The 21,405-nt window shown below is 41.5% G+C and overlaps 1 long non-coding RNA gene across 8 annotated transcripts in view; it reads left to right on the forward strand.

The window, feature by feature from the left end:
* LOC120098149 (uncharacterized) overlaps positions 1-21,405 on the forward strand; it is a 62,322-nt gene that overhangs the window by 28,679 nt on the left and 12,238 nt on the right. For 4 of the 8 annotated variants that reach the window (XR_010059844.1, XR_010059839.1, XR_010059842.1 and 1 more), the window contains 2 exons: positions 683-790; positions 16,436-17,281. This is a non-coding gene — a long non-coding RNA (uncharacterized LOC120098149). Of the gene's footprint in view, positions 1-682; positions 791-8,846; positions 8,915-16,435; positions 17,282-21,405 lie in introns of those variants that run through there. The other 4 variants (XR_005496173.2, XR_010059841.1, XR_010059838.1 and 1 more) reach the window with 2 other exon arrangements.

Consider the following 21,405-nt stretch of genomic DNA (forward strand, 5'->3'; position numbering starts at 1 on the left):
CAGGATGAGCAAAACTGGGGAGCTGTACCTCCTCTCACTTTACAACCATATAATCTTGTAGGTAAGACAGACCTGGAGGAAATTATCCATTAAATAGGTTATGCATTTATTAAGGTTAAGCGTTTTCAAGGGAAGGAATATGACGTGTGAAAAGATAGGCGTATGAGCTAGTTAGAGAAGTAGTTTTTGTGATGGCATCTGACAGAAGTTACATTTCCTGGGCCACGCATAGCAGAGTGACTAGTATGCCTAAAATTTGAAGGGAATGAGGGAAGAGGTTTGAAAAGAGGCAGAAGAGTGTAAGCCTGGGCAAGGCCAGGTAGCCAGAGCAGGCTTGTACTAGGGGCCCCTGGAATGTTTTCTGATTGACTATGTTCCTCTTCAGAAAGGGGAGCTGGAATAGTAGTTTTTGTTTTCTAAGGTCTCTCAGCTTTAGGAACATAGTGGCTTAGTATAGGTGGAGCCGTCAGGAACATCAGGGAGTGACTAGTATAGGCTACAGGTGTGGTGGAATTGTAAGTGGTAAGAAAATGATGGGTAATCAGTATAATAATTAATATTTATTGATGACTCACCCAAAGCTTGGTGCTCATTAACATATTTAAGCCTGTGAACAGTCTTATTAAGTACCATTTTACAGATGATGAAATGGAGGCTTAATAACTTGCCTGTATCCTCACAGATAGAAAATAGCATATTGGAATTTCATTTCTGCTGCCAGTACCTGTGGGCTCATCGCTGAAATAAAAGCACTTTGTATTCAGTACTTAAAAGAAAAAAGATAAAACAGGTTAGTAGTGGATCCCTTAAACAAAACCATCTTGATTATATGATATTGGTAGAGGACACAGTTTGTAAGTGGAATTTTCCGGTTCATACTTTTATCACTTTAGCATTTGTCGACAGCCAAAAGAGGATTTGGGACCTTTAAAAAGACCTATGATTATTTTCTTGTCGATATGCTCTGATAAGTCCTAATCTTTCTGAGCAGGAAAATGCCACTCTATAACAGTTACAAGTAGAGTATTTCTTAAGAACTAATGTGTCTAGCTGTAAGTATCTTGGTAGAGCATGCGTATTGTACATTTCTCAGAGCGACAGAAACTCCAGGTCAGCTTCCAAGTTTCATGTTTATTTGCTGGAAAATGGAGCTTTGTATAGTCAGTTGGATGTGTGAAATGTGATTTTACAAATTAAGGATGAATGCTTTATCTCGAAGGTCATAATGATAGCTTTGTAGCACTGGTTCCAGGTAAATTTCCCCACAGAGTCAAAGTTCATTTCCAGAGCTTGTGTTTAATTAGTAAGATCTTTTTGGTTTGTTATCCAGTTTTTAAGTTGTAGAACAGGACTTGGAATGTATAAACAGTTCCATTTAAGAATGGTAGTTCCCGGAAATGGCTGTGAATTCCCAAGGATTCAGCTATCAGAGCCCGGTCACCTTGGGAATGTCTAAATGCAGGCCTTTATCCTAGTTGAACAGTTTGGCTTCTAGGTCCACATTTCCCATCTGTCTCTTTGTGCCAAGCATAGGACCTTTGTTTGAGAAGATTTCTGGAGTTGGAACAGGAAAAAATGATCTCAAAAGAAAAATTGGCCACAGCAAAATTATAAACATTTATTCAAGGGTCACAAAGTAGAGCATTGTGTGAGTGTCAATGGTGTGATTTAGCATTCACTGAAAACAAGTCTTTGTTGAGACAGTCTGAATACATGAGAGCTACTACAATGCCACAAGCACTTAGACACTGTAGTGGAGTTGTTGGTAGCTGAACAATTTCAAAAACACATTTCCGAATTTATTTTTATAGAAAAAATATTAAATAGGAGGTATTTCACAGCTTTTAGCATGTTTCGGATGACGTGAGGGTAAGACTGAAGATCTTTAGGTAGCATTGGGTGTGTATATTTTGTTTACTCGCAGTGTTCTTTTTGTAGGCCTTTGACCTATGTATTGTCCTCTGTTGGCTCTAGTTCTAGTGTTCGTCCTGAGAACTGAAGTGTCCTAACAACTTTGGAACCTGAGTTTTGTGCTTAGACCTCAAGACTGTTAACCCAGTGGTTATGTCTGAGACAGCACTGCAACTCCAGAAAAAGCCTGCTTTGAATGGGCTGGCCTGCAACTCCTTAGATAACTCCGGTACTTTAGATGATACAGTATCAGTTCTTCCAGAGATGGCTTGGAGTCAGCCCTTCCATTTAAGGCCTCAGAGGGGCTAGACGTGTGGGTGTGGGAGGCAGTAGATCCATTCTTTCCCCTTGGCTTTGCCTCTGAGAAAAGCAGAAGTAAAGAAACGACTGTCGGTACAATAGTGCTTCCTTCAGAATGCTTTAAGAAAGCAATATCTTGGCAGGGAGCAATCATCAGGCCTGCCCTATTTTACAGTTTGTGCTGCCACTCAAAACCAACATGGAACCTGGACTTTGACTAGGAGGGACTATCGGTAATTGCCACCGTTGGGTGACACAGTGGTAGAAATATTCAGAGACCTGGGAGGAGTTCCCTGGTGTTTTTCTGGTTTTTATGACGACTCTATTTGTTTATCTCATCCGTCACTCTTTCTAGGTACTTCCAACCGCAGGAAATGATCTGAAAGGGCCAGATATTAGGTTATGTTTAAGGTCATGTTAAAAAAAAAAAACAACAGTGGCAACCTCCCAAAGAAAAGATGTGCTTCTGAGCGTGGGATGTGTTGGGTCACTGGGTCATTGCTGACTACCTCCAGGCCAATCATTGTAGGAGGAAACAGAATTATAAGCCTGTTCCACCAGGAAAGAATGGACCTCAGAAACCTGATTTCTATATCTCCTTTGACATTTTCAAAAACTCTGCTCTTGTGCCAGACATTTAGAGGAGAGTGAAAAAAATTTCAGAGGGAAAAAGTGCTTGTTTGTTTTAAGCTTTGCTCAAGTAATCCACTTATGCCGTTTACATTAGTTAAACAACCTTTCCATGTAAACACTATTAATTATGTAGTATAAGAGTCAAATAAAAATGCTAAAAAATAAAACTAATTGTAGAATAAATTAGTGTAGCTTGAGTGCCCATACATTATAGAGAAAATGCGGAGTTTTACAGGGACGGGTGTGTGATTTCTCTATCGTTTGAGTTATAGGATGGAACCAACAGAAGTGACATTTCACAGATGGATACCAAAGCTGTTAAAGTTTCAACTCTTACTGGCAGTGAAATTACAGTTTTCACAGGGGCCTTGACTCCAGCTTCTCTCTTTATCCATCTTTAAAAGACGGTGAGATGAGATGAGGTTTGAGTGTTCCATGGGTCTCCCCAGAAGATCTGTTAGAACCAGACCAGAGTTGTCAACTCCAGAATCAGTAGCCTCCAACCTCGTTTTGAGTATAATAACAGGGCTTGTGTCTGTGCTGAAGGAAATGAACTGATGTGCTGCCTGCTAGCCACAAAGAAAAAGGGTCAGGAACTGAAGCTGCTGAAAGAATGGGGTCTCGTAGACATTGTGGTGACACCAGTGTAGCAGTGTAGACTCATATCACCATTTGTTAATTAACTGCTTACAATTCAATTCCTCATAACAGGATTTATATATATATATATATATATATATATATATATATATATATATATATATATATATATATATATATCTCCACTTTACAGACAAGGCTTAGAGAAGATCACAAATGGCATGGAGTTGGAAAGCATTTCTTCCCACCTGTATTTTCTGCCACCTTATTCATGTTTTTAAATGTGAAGCAAAGAACTATGGCTTATTTCAAAACAATATTTTAGAATATTTGAACACTTTTAGATCATTTCCTTAGGGAGAGTTTATTTTACCTTGGGAGGCAGGAAATGGTTTTGAGACGGGAAACGTTTTTCATTTTTATGGTAAGCCCGTCTGTTAAAATCACTAAAGCCGGATCATGTAAGAGTCCAGGGTTCTCACAGCATGAAGAGGATACAGAGCATCCCCTGGCTCTCTGATGCATACCCACACCATCAGGGAGGCCTGTTCAGACAGACAGGGCAACTAGCCAACAGGAAGAACTTCTCTTCAAACACACTCTGCCATGTTATTCTCAAGTATGTCTAACAGCTTCCTGCTTAGAAGAATTTTGGAGTACATTTTTTTTCAAATGATGAAAATTTGACCCTCCTTCAGAGAGAGATAATAAAAAAAATTAGCCATACCATCTGCTATGTATGTTCAGCATAAATTAAAGAGAAATTGTCTTTATTTATTCAGAGTAATGCTTCCAGCCTTAAGCACTGAAACTACAGTACTAAAATAAACATTCATGTCTCCTGTAGTGGAACTCATAGTCCAACAAGGGAGATCGATGGTAGCCCAATGGCCATGTTAATAAGTATTTCCTACTAGGCTTGGTGGAACACCTCACTGGTGATCTCAGCACTTAGGAGGCTGAGACAGGAGAATGAAGAGGCAGATGCCAGCCTGTGCCACAAACAAAGAGACCCTATCTCAAAACAAAACAAAACAAAACAAAACAAAACAAAACAAAACAAAACAAAACAAAATAGTATTTATTGTAACTATCTCCTTCTTCAAGGAGGGTAATGTTTGTAACTAACATACTAAAAAGAGAGTGGAGATGATATATACTGTATTTATACACATTTTGCTTTTTACTTAAAACACATACGCATCTAGTTGCCAAATTTGGTCTAGCTAAGATGCCTTGTTTGAGGACTGGTGTAGTAACCTATGTGTTACTTTATCTTTCTTGTAAAAAGCCCACTCAAAATTATATATTATGTACAATTTTCAGTTTCAGCTACTTTAAAAATGAAAGATATGAAGACGCTGTGAAGTAAATTTTTAATTGCATTCATTTAGATTTTATTATCCACACAATCGTTTACACTTCTCTCACTTAGAACTAATTTAAGAACGATTCCCACCTACTTCCTGGACTTTGCGTGTCTTTCTAAAGCATTTAACTTAGCTTTCATGGAAACAACAACTCTCCTTTTATGCCCATATTCAAACAGTTGTGTGATACTTAATTAAACTATATAATTATAGTAATCAAGTACAACTGTCATAAACAGGTTTGAGAACAAAAATAAGCCACTCTGAGTACGGAACTCAGCTGGTGCGAGTGGGGTAACAGGGATCCCAGGCAGGCAGAACCCACAAGTGAGCATCTATCTCATTCTGGACAGCCAGTCAATACATCTTACTAAGGGATTTGAAAACATCAGATAAGTCCCAGAGGAGCTCAATTAAAAGAGCTTCTATTATAATTAAAAATTAATAAATATTTCAAGGAAAAGCAATAGGTGCCATAAAGGTCGGGAGATGCCTCTTGCCTTGGGAAGTCAGGAAAGGCCTCAGAGAACCTCACACTTGAGCTGAGAGGGAAGCCTTTTAGATTCATCTCAGAGAGGGGCTGGGGCAGGAGTAAGGAGGGGGAGTGCAGCACCATCGTGGCAGCTGTTTGAGAACTGGGGGAGTATGTGTTGGAAATGAGGAACTGAAAGGAGCCAGTGGTTGTGTGGAGACCAGGCAGAGGACTGGTACAGGGCAAGGTAGTGGGAAGACAGACCACTTCTTGACAGCCCTTACTCCAGTTGTTCTCCACCTTACTTTTTTTTTTTTTTTTTTTGGAGGATAGGAAACTTGTTTTTAATGTGACAGTTTAAATTGACATACCATAAATTTGGATTTAGAGTACAGTGCTATGAATTTCAACATACAGACATGCACCCAGCACCATAATTAAGATGTAAAACAATTCTGTTACCCCTAGGCATGTTGTGCTCAGGCTTACAGTGTCCAGCTCCTACCTGTCCTCCTGCCCTACTGTCCTGCTGTCCTGCTGCCCTACTGTCACTCCTGGGTCTCAGATCTGTCCTTTCAAGTGGTCTTCTTTTGATTTTTTTTTTTTTAGCCCTGGCTGGTCTGAAACTCTCTATATAGACCAGAATGACTTTGAACTCATGATCTGCCCTCCTGCCAACCATCTCCCAAGTGCTGGGATTACAGGCACAACGGAAGCATGTCCAGTATGGTTTTGTCCTTTTGAGACTGTCATATAAATGGAACCTGACACTACAAGCCTTCTTCGAATGGCTTCTTTCACTCAGCATACAATCTTTACAAGCTGTCCATGGGTATCATGATTGGCAAGGCTCAGGGAAGGGTCAGGAAGCTGTGGGAAGGAACTGTGAGTGGTTCTGAGGTAGAAAGAGAAGGAATCTGGTGCTGTAACCTCTCTGGGAATTCCATTCCTTTATTCTTTTATGCAGTTATTTATTGAGCATCAAATAGGTGCAAGACACTGGTTTAGGGGACGAAAAGTGTAGTAATGGACCCTAAGCCCCATCCCTTGAGCTGGAGGTATAGGTCAGTCGGAAAGGTGCCTGTGTTCATGTGTAAGGCCCTGAGTTCAGAATCTAGCACTGGGGAAAAAGATATCATCTTCACGTACCCTGAAGGGGAGCAAACATGCAAATCTTCCCAGGCTTAAATGCCAGGAGGGATGCACTCTGAGCAGCAGGGCAGATAGGAAAGAGGCTTAGACAGAGGGGTCAGAGACACTATGATCAAGGCAACTCTTATAAGGGAAAACATTTAATTGCGGTTGGCTTACAGTTTCAGAGGTTCAGTCCATTATCATCTTATCGGGAAGCATGGCAGTGTGCAGGCAGACATGGTGCTGGAGGAGCCAAGAGTTCTACATTTTGACATGTGGACAGCAAGGAGAGCCTGTCTCACACTGGTCAGACTTGAGATCACATATAGGAGACCTCAAAGTCCTGCCTCCACGGTGACACACTCTGAATAGTGCCACTTCCTATGGGCCATGCATATTCAAACCACCTCAGAAAGTCACAGAGTAAATTACATTGGACCAAAGATTAGGAAGAAATATGCAAGTAAGCCGCATAGCCCATGTGGGATCAGACAGGATAAAATCTGGGAAAGTAGTTTCCGTGTTTCAGGAGGTTATACTGTGTTCTCCACCTTCCTAATGCTGCAACCTTTTAACAGTTCTTCATGTTGTGGTGACCCCCAATCATAAAGCTGTTTTCACCGCTTCCTCATAACTGTAATTCTGCTACTGTTGTGAATTGTGATGTAGGATGGTCCCTTCGATTAGGGCCCTTCGATTCCCCAAAGGGGTCACAATCCACAGGTTGAGAAACACTGCCTTAGGCTTTGAAGAGCATGGTTGTCTTTACCCTATCCACAGTGAGAAGTTGCCAGTGCAGGTGAAGTAAAGAACTGTTGATTTTATAAAGAACAACATCTGATTTATAGAGTCTAGATCTTCAAGTCTGATGATTAGGGAACTTCTCAATGTAAATGCATCCTGGTGTCTGTCTGTCTGTCTGCCTGTCTGTCTGTCTCTGTCTCTGTCCCTCTCCCTCTCCCTCTCCCTCTCCCTCTCTCTCTCTCTCTCTCTCTCTCTCTCTCTCTCTCTCTCTCACACACACACACATACACACACACGTCTTAATGTCTTAACTTCTGGCTCCAGGATTTCTCTTGGGGAGGTAGATGTGCTTATTGAAGAAACTGCATCCACCAGCAGCTTGTGGGTCAAAGATGAGCATCTAAGGGCAAATGTCAGGACAGTAAAAGGGATGCTAAATACGTCTGCGGAGAAAAACAAGAGAGAGGGAGAGAGAATTTATTTCCCAGGACTTCTACAACCAAGTCCCACAAAGCGAACAGCTTAAAGCAACAGCTGTTTATCAAGTTCTCTCATTTCGGAGGTTAGAAGTTGGAAACCAAAGTGTCAGCAGAGCCAAGCACACTGTGTGAGGCTCTTTCCTTGCATTCTTTTAATGCTAGTGGCCGGCAAGCCTGCCATTCCTGCTTTGCAGTGTTGTCCATGCAGCCCTGCCTCTATTGTTATCTATCTCTCTGTGACTTGATATCTATGTCTCATAAAGGATATCATTGTATCGGATTAGTATCTGCCTTAATACCTTTACCTTAGCTTGCTTACGTTTGTAAACACTCAATTTCCCGTTTACACGTATTGGGATTTGGGGCTTTAAGGTTAAACCCCAGAACCTATAACAGAATCCAAGAAAGGCAGGGGGCGGGGGAGGTAGGAAGGGTCTGAAAAACCATTCGAGGTCAGGTGTCTTGGGTGCTTTTAAGAAGTCGCTAGTGGTGGGGTGGATGAAAGCACAGATAAGGGGTTTCAAAGTACTTTTCTTACAGAATAAGATAACAAAAATGCCTCTCTACAGTACTCATGGTGGTGATTGACTCTGTCAGCTGTAGATGTGCTTTCTTTCTTTCTTTCTTTCTTTCTTTCTTTCTTTCTTTCTTTCTTTCTTTCTTTCTTTCTTTCTTTCTTTCTTTCTTTCTTTTTATTTTTTGCACCGTAGAGATGAGAAGGCAAGTAACAAATAGACTCATGGAGAAGTTCTTAGTCCCAATGTTGGAGCTGCTGGCATGAAGACTGAGATCACAGTGCAGTTCAATACAGACAGGGAATTTGGAGGAAAGACCACTGGATTTCTGAACCACCCCTCTGCACCTTTAGATAGTCATGTATGTTAGCTTCTGCTGTCCCTGGGCTGGGGTTTTGGCAGCCTTCTTTGGTTGGACTTGGACTACAACGTACAATATAATTATGAAAAAAAGAAAAACAACCTTTCCTGTCACTTGGCTCTCTCAGCCTTTTTAGGGTGCAGTGCAGGGTTTTAGCTATATTAGGAACCCCTGTGAGCTACTTTAAAACACAACAAAACCTTTCATACTCTGTTTCTCTTGCCCCAATGTTTTCTAAACCTAAAAATGGCAAGATCACAGCCTGAACGGAGAGGGAATGATCTTGGAAGTTCTGTGTTCATTCTTGTCACTGTCTCTACTCCACAGAAAACCTTCACGTTTTGTCTCTGGGTTGGAAACCGAGGCGCCGAAGCCCTTTCACTCCCTTCACTCAGGTGGGTCCCCAACTCCCAGTGAAGGAAATGATTTTCTGTAGTGAGTCCAGATGCGTGCGTTCAGTTTTATGGCTATTAGCTACCAAGTCTGAATTGTACGAAATTAAATCTGTCCTAAAGGCCTGAAGGGAAGCCAATCTTAATAATGGTTTAATGTCCTCAGAGTGAAATAGCCTGAAGTGGGGGAGGACCCACCATCTCTGTGAACACAACCCCACACTACAGCATTTCTGCTCATTTCCGTGGCTCATTTACATTGGTATTTAACCCAAATGTGATTTTAAAGCACACAGCAGCCTTCTTAAAAACCTAAGTAACTGGCAAATGGTTAGACTAATTAATAAAGCAGTTTTTAAAATTCCTGTAAGCAGCTCAAAGAAAATAAGGAACTATTCAGTGGGCAGAGGCGTTGTTAGTGGTTAATACCTCATGCCTTTGTAGGAACTTTCACCGCATGTGGTAGGTGCTTCATGAACATTGAGCTTGGTTAGGCAAAATAAAGCAAAACCAAACCAAACCAAACCAAACAAAAAGAGCAGCTGTCAAGAGGTTGAGATCCTGTGAACCAGTAAGACCATGATTGTATATTTAGGCAAGAGACCTCTTGGGTCTTTCCTGACTCGGGGAGTTTTCAATGCACTGCTCATTGGACTGTTTAGAGAATGCTCTTCCTTGGTCTCCTCATCCCAGGCATCATCTCCTGGCTAACCTTACCTTCTGACTGTGGGGAAGGACTAGTTCTTTTGATGAAACTTGTGTTCCTTTCAAGCCTTTGAAAACCAATGGATTTCCTTAGAAAGTCCTTTCTGGACACCACCTGCAGCCTGGAAAGCTGTTCTAGAAAATGTACTGTTGTCGGTGCCAAAGGTCCCCAGGGAATGGCTTCTGAGACTCCCTTTGGCTAAGTCCTATATCATGGGTTCAGGCTCCATACTTCTGTATCTGGCTCTTTCTTTTAATAAAAACATGGCCATTGTTGTGGTTAAAAATAAAAAAATGGCGGAGATGGTTCCCATGCATACCTTGGCAGTTGCACTCTCTCACTAGTTCTGGCTCCTGTGGGCCATTGGAACTAGCACTAATTATCTGAGTGGCTCTATGCTGCCCCTATCTACTTTCTGACCTGTTGTCCATGAGCCATTCCAACACAGCACCCTGTCAGGCCGCCCCGCCCTCACTCACAGCTCTCTTGGCTGGTTTGCACCATGCCAGGCATATACATCCCAATTCCATGGAGGGGCTGGTGCATCTGGCCACCCTGCATTCTCTTGAAGTCAATTAAGTCGCCCCATGAAAGAACACATCACACAATCCTCTGATCTAATTGATAAGATATAATTTGCCCATTTAGACAACACATAATCCTGTACACATGCATCCCTTAAGAACACTGTCATAACAACCTGTAATATGTGCAGAAAGGAATCTTAGCATCCGCCGCCATGTTCTCTTAGCTCCCTCTTCCCTCCAGCCTCCTCTGTCTCTCTAAAACTTTTCACCTGCCCATCCTTCCTTCTCGTTCAAAGACAGGCTTCGTTCTATCCTGTACCTGCCTTTACCTGCATAATGACATCAACCTACAGGGCATTTATTTATATCTTATTTGTATGTGTTTGTCTGCACAGATGTATGTATGCCACATGTGTGCTTACTGCCCATAAAGGCTGGAAGAGGGTATTGGATTCCTTGGGACTAAAGTTTACAGGTGGTTGAGAGCCACTGCATGGGAGCTGGGAATTAAACTCAGCTCCTCTTCAGGGCTATCAACCACTCTTGGCAGCTCACTCCTCTCTTCAGAGACCTGCAGATGGCTCTTTACCATCATGTCTGCTTTGCCCTTATTGGTTCTTTCAACCCCCTTCTAAGAGAGGTATCCAGTCAACGTCAAAGGTGTTAGGCTTCTATGACACACCTGCATGGGTCATATTCCAAGCCAAAGGCCATCTCATATTTCTATTCAAACTCTTAAAAGCTACCATACATTCAAAAGATTAGAACGCCAAGAAAAACTGTCTCAGCTTAGACAGTTGATTTTTGGTTTTGTTTTGTTTTCTTCAAGACAGGGTTTCTCTGTGTAACCCTGGCTGTTCTGGAACATACTCTGTAGACCAAGCTGTCCTTGAAGTCATAGAGATCCCTCTGTCTTTGCTTCCCAAGTGCTGGCCACTGCAACTGGGCTGACATGAAACATTCTTGAGTTCTAAATATTTCCTCCTTCCCTCCCTCCCTCCCTCCCTCCCTCCCTCCCTCCCTCCCTCCCTCCCTCTCTTACTTTCTTCCTTCCTTCCTCCCTTCCCCATTTTTCTTTCTTTCTTCCTTTTTATTGTAAAAATTTAAAAGCTTCTTTAAGAGTGGCAACAACTTTCTGGAAAAAAGCAGGAAAGATAAATGATAACAATATGGCGGCAGATATGTATGGGAGAAAGAACTGGGGGTCAGCTATTCTCATTCATCAACAGGAGGAAATGGCTTACGCTTGGTAGAATAAAGGGAATTTAAGAAACAACTCATCATAAGTACAAAGAAACTTGGGCATTGTTTCCCTGGATTGCTGGTGATAACTTAATTATAGTGTGGTTATATTTCTTATTTTGTAACTTAATTAGTTAAGGTGTTTCTGTGCCATTTTTCTCTCTTCCTGAGCATATCTCTGTCTGTATGTGTGCATTTTCATCTGAATATTCATGTGTGTGTGCACGAATGTGTGTATGCCTCTGTGTGTGTGCGCAAAGGAACAAAAGAAGACAATAGTAGAGGCGTATGTTCCCAGCTTCATTAAGCTGAGAAAAACTGAAAACCAAGAGTTGCTCTCTCTGCTACAGCTTGTCTGCTATGCTCAGGTGGACGGTCACCTTGAAGATTCCTACTTACAGGCTTTTATTTTGTTTTTTTCTTCACAACAGTCCCAGTTCACAGTTATTTGTAGCTTCTTGGTGTATGTAGCGCTCTCTCCCTTTTGATCACCATTGACTCTAACTCGGGCAGATGAGGGCGAAATTTAACCCTGTGGAATAGTTCACGTGTGCTCTATCTATCCTTTATTGTCACTCACACGTTGTCTGCTTGTATATTGTCTCTCATCACTTACATGACGTCATCTTCCCTCCTTGGCTGGGGGAGGGGGAGGGGCTCTCAAGTTACTTCGTTATCTGATGTTTGTGGATAATCTTCAGGCCACACAGTCTCCACCTTCTGGGTTCTGCAGTTCAGTGGTACTGTGACCTTCAGTAGCTGGCGAGCTGCTAAGTAGGGCAAGGGAAGCATTTATAGAAAGGAAACAACACATGGCTTCCAAGAAAACTGCATGAAACGTTATCTATTGTGACTAGATGAATTACATATTCATGAACACTGAGAAACGAAGACTATTTCCCTTGCCAACCACTCACCTTGGCTGAGCGCAACGTCTGGCAAACAATGCAAAACTATGGCTCTCTTCTCTGTTTACCTGGCCAGTAAGCATGCTGCATGATTAGAGATTTCTGTAACATGTTGTGGGAGGAAAGCTGGGAAGAGACATTCCCAAAGAAAACAGAATTCCATCATCATTGCTCTCCTATTTTACATCAGTGGCTGTTTATTGACTAGCCACTGCTCTCAAATTATCCCAACAAAGTTGTAGTATTTTCTGTATTATTGGGAAAGGAATTTACTGGCTGCAAAGGAAGTTTCCACACAAATACTGTGAGGATCTTCCTCCACTCCTTTAAGTAGACTGTTTAGCTGTTTTGTGTACAACTACATACAAGTTTTGATGGTTCTATTTTTTGTTAATTCCCATTAGCAGAGAATTATGGAAACTCTCCCTATTTTATCAATAGGAAAACTGAAGACAGAAGTGCTAAGTGATTTCCCAGGGGACATTATTACTGGCAGAACCAGGGAGAACATTGCTGCATTGCTCTCTCTTAGCTCTTGGTTCATATTTATTCCACCAGAACACCACACTCATGTGGATTTAATTTTAGTTTTACTATGTCAGGACCAATAATGGCCAAAAATAATTGGACTTTTAAAATGGGGGAATCGGGCTCTCTATCCTGCCTGTCTTTAGCTTAGCCCCTTTCTCTATCCCAGGTGTTCTTCATCTTAATACTTTTTGCTGATCAAGTGAGTGTAATGGCTCATTACAACCGCAACCCATACAATGTTCCTGGCTCCTCTACTACATATGCTGGTATGAGACTCCTTTGCAGCTAGGTTTCTGGATGTGACTTTGGGCTTTTTTTTTTTTTTTAAGATTTATTTATTTTATGTATATGAGTACACTGTAGCTGTTTTCAGACACACCAGAAGAGGGAACCAGGTCCCATTACAGATGGTTACGAGCCATTATGTAGTTGCTGGGAATTGAACTCAGGACCTCTGGAAGAGCAGTCAGTGCTCTTAACTGCTGAGTCATCTCTCCAGCCCCAACTTTGGGCTCTTTTAAGCAGCTACATTCCCTCAAGACAAATTCAGACCTGAGTTAAATAGTGAGAACAATCATAGTCTGTTAGCTTTTATTCCTATTTCCTACTCCTAAGTGAGAAAGTCATGTGGACTAACTGGTACTACCCATGAAGAATTGCAAATAAAGCATATTCCTGGAACCAGTGGATGCACTGGCAAACATCTTGAGTTTCAGGACTCCTAAAGATGCCAGAGAAGGCAGCTGCCATTGGGGTTATTGTACTTGAGTATTGTTCAGGACTCATTTCTTCAGAGTCCTACAGAAACTGTCTCTTCTGATCTTAAGATTTCATTAACATTTAATTCACTAAATCTCTTTCCACTGAAATTTGCTAGAGTGGTTTCTCAGAGCTGTCACAGGGTCATAACTGATCACCCATCAGCCCTCTGCACCTTGAGTCGTCAATCTGTGATCTAACACACACTTGAACTTTTAAATGCCCCCCCCCCAGTCTCCCACACCCAGACTACAAGGTTATTCATCTTAGTCCTACTCTGATTGGGTTATGCCTAGCACGTTTCCTTTGAAAAAGTGAGAATGACTAAATGCATAGGAGCAGACACCCTGTGATGCTTTTATCATGTGAGAATGAAAAACTTGGTAAAAATGTACATATGCCATTAACATATTTTATATAAAAACTGTGGAAATGGCACACACTTTTTAGCCTGATATTAATCATTACTTCTTACTTAAACAGTCAAATGGGATTTGCTGCTTGGCAGTTAAGTATTTGCTGTCCCTGGAAGACTAGAAATGCACATTGATGAATGTGAGCTTCTTCTCCTGCCTCCTGCCTCTCACTCACTCATTTCTTCTTGAGCAAATTCTGAACAGGTGCTACTAGATGCCTCATTAACTGCACAGAGCCGTAGAAACCATGGGTAAGACGATTCCTTGCCAGAAAGTAAGCCTTTCGTTCCTTAAACACTGCATTGGACCAAAGTCATTGTGATTCATTCTGTGTTGCCACCAGCGACAGATACTGGCTTAAGATGCCAAGAGCTTGAATTGATGTTCTGTCTTACCTTTTTGTTCTGTTCCTCCTTTCTTGCTATTCAGTGTGCTTGCTGTCATTTTTCTGTTTATTTATATGTTTTGTTTTCCCATTAATATTTATTAAGTACCTACAGGTTGCATTGTAAGTCTTGCATATTCTCTCTCTCTCTCTCTCTCTCTCTCTCTCTCTCTCTCTCTCTCCTTTAAAGGACTTATTTACAACTCATTTACTTCTTTAATTGATTAATTTTTTTGTAAAAAAAATAATTTGAGGCTGGGTCTCAGCTGTAGTTCAGGTTAGTGCTGAACTCTCTGTGTACCTTAGGCTGGACTTGGACTTTTGTGATCCTCCCAAGCCCTCCCCAGTCCCTGAGTCCTGGAATTACAAGTATGAGTCACCACACCCAGCTCATTCTCTAAGTATCACTAAAATGTTCTGAGATCTGGAGTCACTAAGATACCCGTCCTATTAGGGGGTTTGAGGGGATAGAAATGTCCCTGGAGGTCATGCAGCAGGCCATGGAGGAGTGTTGCTTTGCTGAAATCAGTTGTTGTTGTTTGGACACAGTTGTTGTCCAAATACCCTGTTTTCTACCGTAACAATACGGATTGAGACAATAAGAAGCTATTGTGAGCCAGGGTATTACGTACGTGTTGCCAACAGAAGGAGTGTCTTGGAGAGAGGTGGAAAATCCTTCAACTTAATAATGAAAGATATTTCTCTATAAAACACCCACACAGAGAGTGCAGGCAAACCTCATCTGGTGATGACAAATCTCTTTGGAATTAACAAAGCCACTGCAGCCATCAGGAGAGGTGACACCTACAGCTCTCTGACCTGACCTGATGGCATCTATAGGCATGATATTGGACAATGTGTCTAAGTAGGAACAGCCACTAGAAGGGGCTAGAATAGACAAATATTGTAGGAATAAAATAAAATGGGTATTGATTTAAGGGATTAGGGAGGAGAGAAGCATGGAGAGGCCATGGAGGAGTGTTGCTCTGGCTTGCTCTTCCTTTCTTGCTTAACTCTGCTTTCTCATCGAACACAGGGTCATCAGCTCAGGGGTGACACAACTCACAATGGGCGAGGCTCCATCATCAATTACTAATTAAGAAAATGCCCTAGATGCTTGCCTGCTTTATAACCCGATCTCATAAAGGCATTTTTCAATTGAGGTTCCTTCATCTCAGATGACTTTAGTCTGTGTAAAGTTGACATATCCAAGACAGGGGGAGAATGGGAGATAGGATCATGGTGGCGTGGTTTCTCTGTGTACCAGAGAGCAAAATATTGCAAAACTGATAGAACTACACAGAAGGACATATTTTCTGACAGTCAGAGCTTGTCTAATAATGAGGTGAATTACGCTGGAAGGTCAGTAGCTCTTTGTCGCCAGAGATACTCGAAGAAGATGGTCACCTGTCAAAAGTATGATCCAGGAGCCTTCCATATGGAGAATGTAGCTATCAAGTTGTTAGGCTAATGCTAGGTGGAGTAGCAGGCTGCCCCCAAGAAATCTGTGGTAGAATCCAGAGAAGCCTTTTCAATACAGTTCTGGACCAGAGCAGCAGACTCCATAGAAGAAGGTGCATTTGTATTTATCTAAAGAGAAAGAAAAATTACTAGTTTTTAATATTAGTAAACCATATAGCCTGGGACATGCTAGCAAGGGCTAGCATCCTCTAACACCAAAGGCTGTTCCAGTTATCTTCATTTGTTCATTCATATCACTTCGTTTCCATGTACTGTAGTCAGTTTGGGCATTGTTAATGAAAGTTATGGACTATACCATCTTAGATAGCAGAATTACAAATAGAATCTCTCTGATGATTTTAATGCAGGGGATAACTGCTTCATAATTTATTGTGTCACAAAGAGGTTTGTGGATCATATTGGAGTAAGTTAACATTGTCCAATTGTGCTTTTAATTGTTTTTGACAAGAGACATATATGACTATGCTGTTCTTCTGTGATGACAAAGGACTGTTAGTGGTGGGCATCTTAGAAAAATATACAAACAAAGCTGCACACTTAACAGGATCCACTTTTTTGTATGATCCAGGCAGGTTCTACTCTAACTGAGCTCACCAACTGCTCATCACCAGGCTTAAGAAAGCAGAAAAAGACACTAACTCACTCCATGGATAGATGAGGAACTAGAAACCCAGAAGAAGGAAGAGACTTCACCACAACCACAAAAGGAGCTAAGAAAAGAAGGGAAGGCTGCAATGAAGGCGTTTAATTAGTCAATTAAACTGGCATCGCCTTTTTAAGAGGAGAAATCATTTAAAGATTTTTTTTTTGTGTTTGTGGCAGAGAACATATTTTGATCATAATGACCAAATAATGTTTCAATCATTCATGTTATTTTTGCTGCCAAGGCTGCCTGGATATAATCTTTAAGCATCATGATGGTGTAAACCTACAAAATAGAGTAATCGGATTTCAAAACTGGTTTAAAATTAGTTTCCATGTATTTCAAAGAACTCATTTAGTAAATAAATAAAAATGCAGCAAGTTCTAAGTTGTTGGGGGGAAATACTAGGAAAGGAAAAAAATGAAGCTAATGAAGCTCATCAGTGGATTTTGACAAAAACCTTTCAAAATTGGCAGGTGGCATGTAGAAGCTCCATGTTGTATGAAGGCAGCCAACACTGCTCCTTCCTTTCCTCTAGTTTTGGGATGGATACATGTTATTGAAGAATCTTTCTCAAAAATAAAAACCATGACATATGCACTGGACTTTAAAATCCCTGTATCCCCAAAATACCAAGAAAGAGTCTTAAAAAAAAATAAGGATACAGTCTATTGCATTCTTCTTAGTTCCACAATGTTATCACTTTTAGGGAGACTATATCTTCTTTGTTCCTCATAGCACGATAAAGTAAAAATCATCTTAAAATATTTACTTCTATGTCATCTGTACAGTCTTTGTCCTTTGAATGTGTTATAGTGCTTGTGACATGTCGGTTCAGTAGTGTATATATATAGCTTGCAACTGATCACATAAAAGCAACAGAGCACCTTTTCAAATACCTTACTGATATAAAGACTCGGTCAGATGCATTTGGAGTTTATCAGCTGTGGGTTTTTAAGGTTCTCCCCATCCCTGAAGTTTCCAGTATTTGATTTAAAGATAAATAACAGGACCAGTAGGTGAGAAAATACAGATTGTTAACAGAAGATATTCTAGCAAAGGCAAGGGATATCCCATTATCCAACTTGTTTCCCAAACTCACATTAAGCGTGTGCACAACACGCACCCACACCCACCAAACACTCAAAACAACATTGCTAAAGACCCACACTTCTAAGGGAGCCACCTTGATTTAAGACTTGGAGCTATCCGTGTTTTGGACATCTAATGCACTGTTGGTGCTCAATAAATAACAAATTGTGATATTAATAATTAAGAATTGATGGTGCTGCTCCTATGAAACGATTTTCCGAAGAATTATTCCCCCTTCACTCATAAAGAAAAATGAGAGGAAGAGACAGAGCAACAGCTTTTAAGGAAATTTAGTTCGAGCTATTCTGTGTGTGCATGGTGCTCTCGCTCTTCCTCTCTGGCAAATTCAATGAATCCCTGAGTAAGACAAGACCTCAAACCAACTGAAGCAGCTTCCCCTTCCCCGCCCCCATCAATTCTTTTGTATTTCTATCCTTAGGTGGGAATGTCTAGGCTGTTGAAATTATATGATTTTAAAGTTCTTGACAAACATTAATTAACTGAGGGTTGGTCTTTGTTTGAAGAGAGTTAAGTCTCCTCGTGAATGTGTCTCCTATCATCTGCTCTTCGTCTTTGACTGTATTATTATCTGAAAGTTGTAGTATTTGATTTGCTCATGGGTTTAAGTTAGTAGTGTTTTTGAAATAGGTGGGAACCGTGGAGAGGTATATACTGCAACCCTAATAAGAAGCACCATTATAAGAGGATCTATGCCTATGTTCATGTATGTTACCCGTATCTACACAAACACACATTTATGTCCCTCTTCTAGTTGTTACCATGTTCTTTTTTTGTTTTGAAAGCCATTCATTTTGACAGTTTTGATCAGCCATACTGAACCAGATTTCATTCCTGCTGAGCTAGGGGGATTGTTGAGATTGGCTTTTTAATAGCAGAAAACCCCAAAAAACACTTCAGAAAAGTGAATTAATCCTCCTGCAGAAACAAGTGTAATTAATCGAGAGAGAAAACTGGTCTTGCATGTCAACAGAGTCCAGGGAGCTGACTGAGTGTTTATTGATTCATTACCCACTGTGAACCCCCTCCTTTTACCTACACCCCCAAAGAAGGTAGGTAACTGTGGGGACAGCAGCCATACCTGATGTATGAGCCTGGAGACCAGGTGGATCACAAACTGTTAGAGATGCTGGCCTCATGTTTGGCATAGGCCATGCACACTGTTAACTAGAAACACTTTGAACAATCTCTTAAATAATTAGCCAGGGCAGGTATATGCCTATGCAGGAATGGAGTGCAGATTTTTCTGTTGCTTAGAGAGATTTTCTATAGTAACAAAAGAACACATGTAAATTGATCCACAGCTGCAGGACGTATGCTTATTATGTGTTTTAAAGCAGGCTTCTCAGCAAACTAGTCACCTAGATAGACCCTTCTATACATGTCAGTAACCTATAAATACCCACGGTTGTCACTCAGCCTCCTGTCTTTGCACAGATCATCAGCTTTTAGAGACAGTGTTATATGGTGCCAATAATAGACTTGCATGCCAAACAGAACTTGTGTGGTCCCCCACAGGTTCACGTATTTAAGCACTTCCTTCCCAGTCGACGGTGCAGTTCAGAGAGGTTAAAGAGCTGTTAGGAGGTAGAGCCCGACTGAATGAAGCATGCCGCTGGGGATGGGCTTTGAAAGTTGATTGCCTTGCCTACTTCTAATTTACTCCCTTTGCTTTGTGTCTGTGGTTGAAGTTGCCATCTTGTAGCTTTCCTGCTTCGGCTACCTGGTGCCATGCCTCCTCTGCCACTATGGGATCTCTTTATTCCCAAACTTGTGTCTGCTCAAGGTCTTCCAGCACAGCAACAGAAAGGTAACCAATCCAGATGTCAACTGGAATCCTTCCCTAGTGATTTATTGCACACAGGAGACTGTGAGATCCTTACCATTAACATGGGAATCACAGTTCCAGCTGCTGGTGAATTGGGGTAAGTCAATATTCATGTATTAAGTCCCCAACATCGGGTTGGGGAGGTGGCTCATGGGTAAAGGCACTTGCTGTACAAGCCTGGTGAGCTGAGCTTGATCCCCCAGAATTGACATAAAAGTGAATTACAGTGGCGTCCATCTGTGATCCCAGCACTGCTACGTTGTGATATGACTTGGAGACTGGAAGATCAGCTAGAAGCTCATGGGCCAGCATGGAGTGTACTGTAGTATAGCAATGTAAGGAACAGAGGATCCTGCCCCAAAACAAAGTAGAAGAGAATGGACTTCAGAGAAGTTGTTTTGTTCATGCATGCTTCCACATTTATCTGTCCCCCAATGAACAAACAAGACCTTAGTGCCTCAGAATGTGACTGTATTTGAAGATAGAACTTTTAAAGAGGTGACTATCTATGTATGCATGTGTATATATTCATATGTATATATGTATATATATTTATATTTATATATAAAGTTCATATATAAAGTTCATATATAAAGTTATATATAAAGTTTATATTTATATAAAGTTCAAACAAGGCTACCAGGAAGCCTTTATTCCAATCTGACTGGTGTCCTATAAGAGCAAGCTGTGGACACACAGAAGGGGCATCAGAGATGCTTATGTGTATGTGCTCCACCGTGTGAAAGGGCTGAAAGAAGAGAGATCATATTCAACACTGACAGTCACAGATGACTGGTGAGCTGCCCAAGGCTGGGACTTTGCCCTCCTCACAGTGAAGGGAGGGACAGGTGCAATGACTGCAGGACACAGGAAGCCTGAGCTGAGACACTTTGAAGATGAGAAGGCTCGTCGGGCAGGCTTATACTTCTAGCTGTTTGGGAGAATGAAGCAGGGTGATCACAAGTTCAAGGACTGCCTGGGCTCCAGAGTGAGTTCAAGGACAACCAATATAACAAGATACTTTTATCTCAAAATAAAAAATAATAGATAAAGTCCTGTGATATAGTGTAGTGGTTGAACATTTGCCTAGCTATGTCTAAGGTCCTAAATTATGCGTTCCTAGTTCCCTCTCCCTCTCCCTCTCCCCCTCCCTCTCCCCCTCCCCCTCCCTCTCCCTCTCCCCCTCCCCCCTCCCCCTCCCCCTCCCCCTCCCTCTGTATGAGATGTATGACATTCTTTTTAAGCCCAGCCAAGATGTAAGCATTTCCTCTTTCTTCTTGGGAGAGGGGATGCCAAGTGAATGCTAACTAAGAGCCGCAGACACAGACACAGACGCAGACGCAGACGCAGACGCAGACACACACTAGATGAAGGCTACCTTGGAGTTATATCCACAGACTTTTATTTATTTTTGCTTTTTATTTTGAAGTAAAATATTCCACGTTACAAGGGCTGGCCTTGGACTTACTCAGTAGCTCAGGTAGACATGCTTTAAGAAAGACCTCAGAAATGTCCTCTCTCTAGTATGAATTTAGAAAGCTCGTTGGCCACCACCACTTGTATATTCATTAGTTTGACCACTACTTATTACATGCCCTCTGAGAGCGAATCCCTGAAGTGCTTTCTGAGGAGCATAATAATAATTAATGTTTTATTATGTCAAAGGCAGTTATCCAGTCCTTGTATTAGTGCTGACTTTATTTTGTGGATATTATTGAATGTCTGCCAAGCAGCACGGACAGCTCAGTGGTTTACAGGCATTCTTGCAGCCATCCTAGAGGAAGCACTCACATCCCCATTTCACAGATGAGAAAACCAAGGTCCCGAGTCACAAAGCCCACAAATGCTGAAGCCACAAGTACAGCTCAGGTTGTTCTGATCTTACGGTACATGCTTTCTTTGCCTGCACAGGAGACAATGCTGTGCCTTAGTTGAGAGCCTCTCTGCTGAGCATTGG

This window comes from Rattus norvegicus, chromosome 18 (genome assembly GCF_036323735.1).
Source record: "Rattus norvegicus strain BN/NHsdMcwi chromosome 18, GRCr8, whole genome shotgun sequence".
Taxonomy (NCBI): Eukaryota; Metazoa; Chordata; class Mammalia; order Rodentia; family Muridae; genus Rattus; species Rattus norvegicus.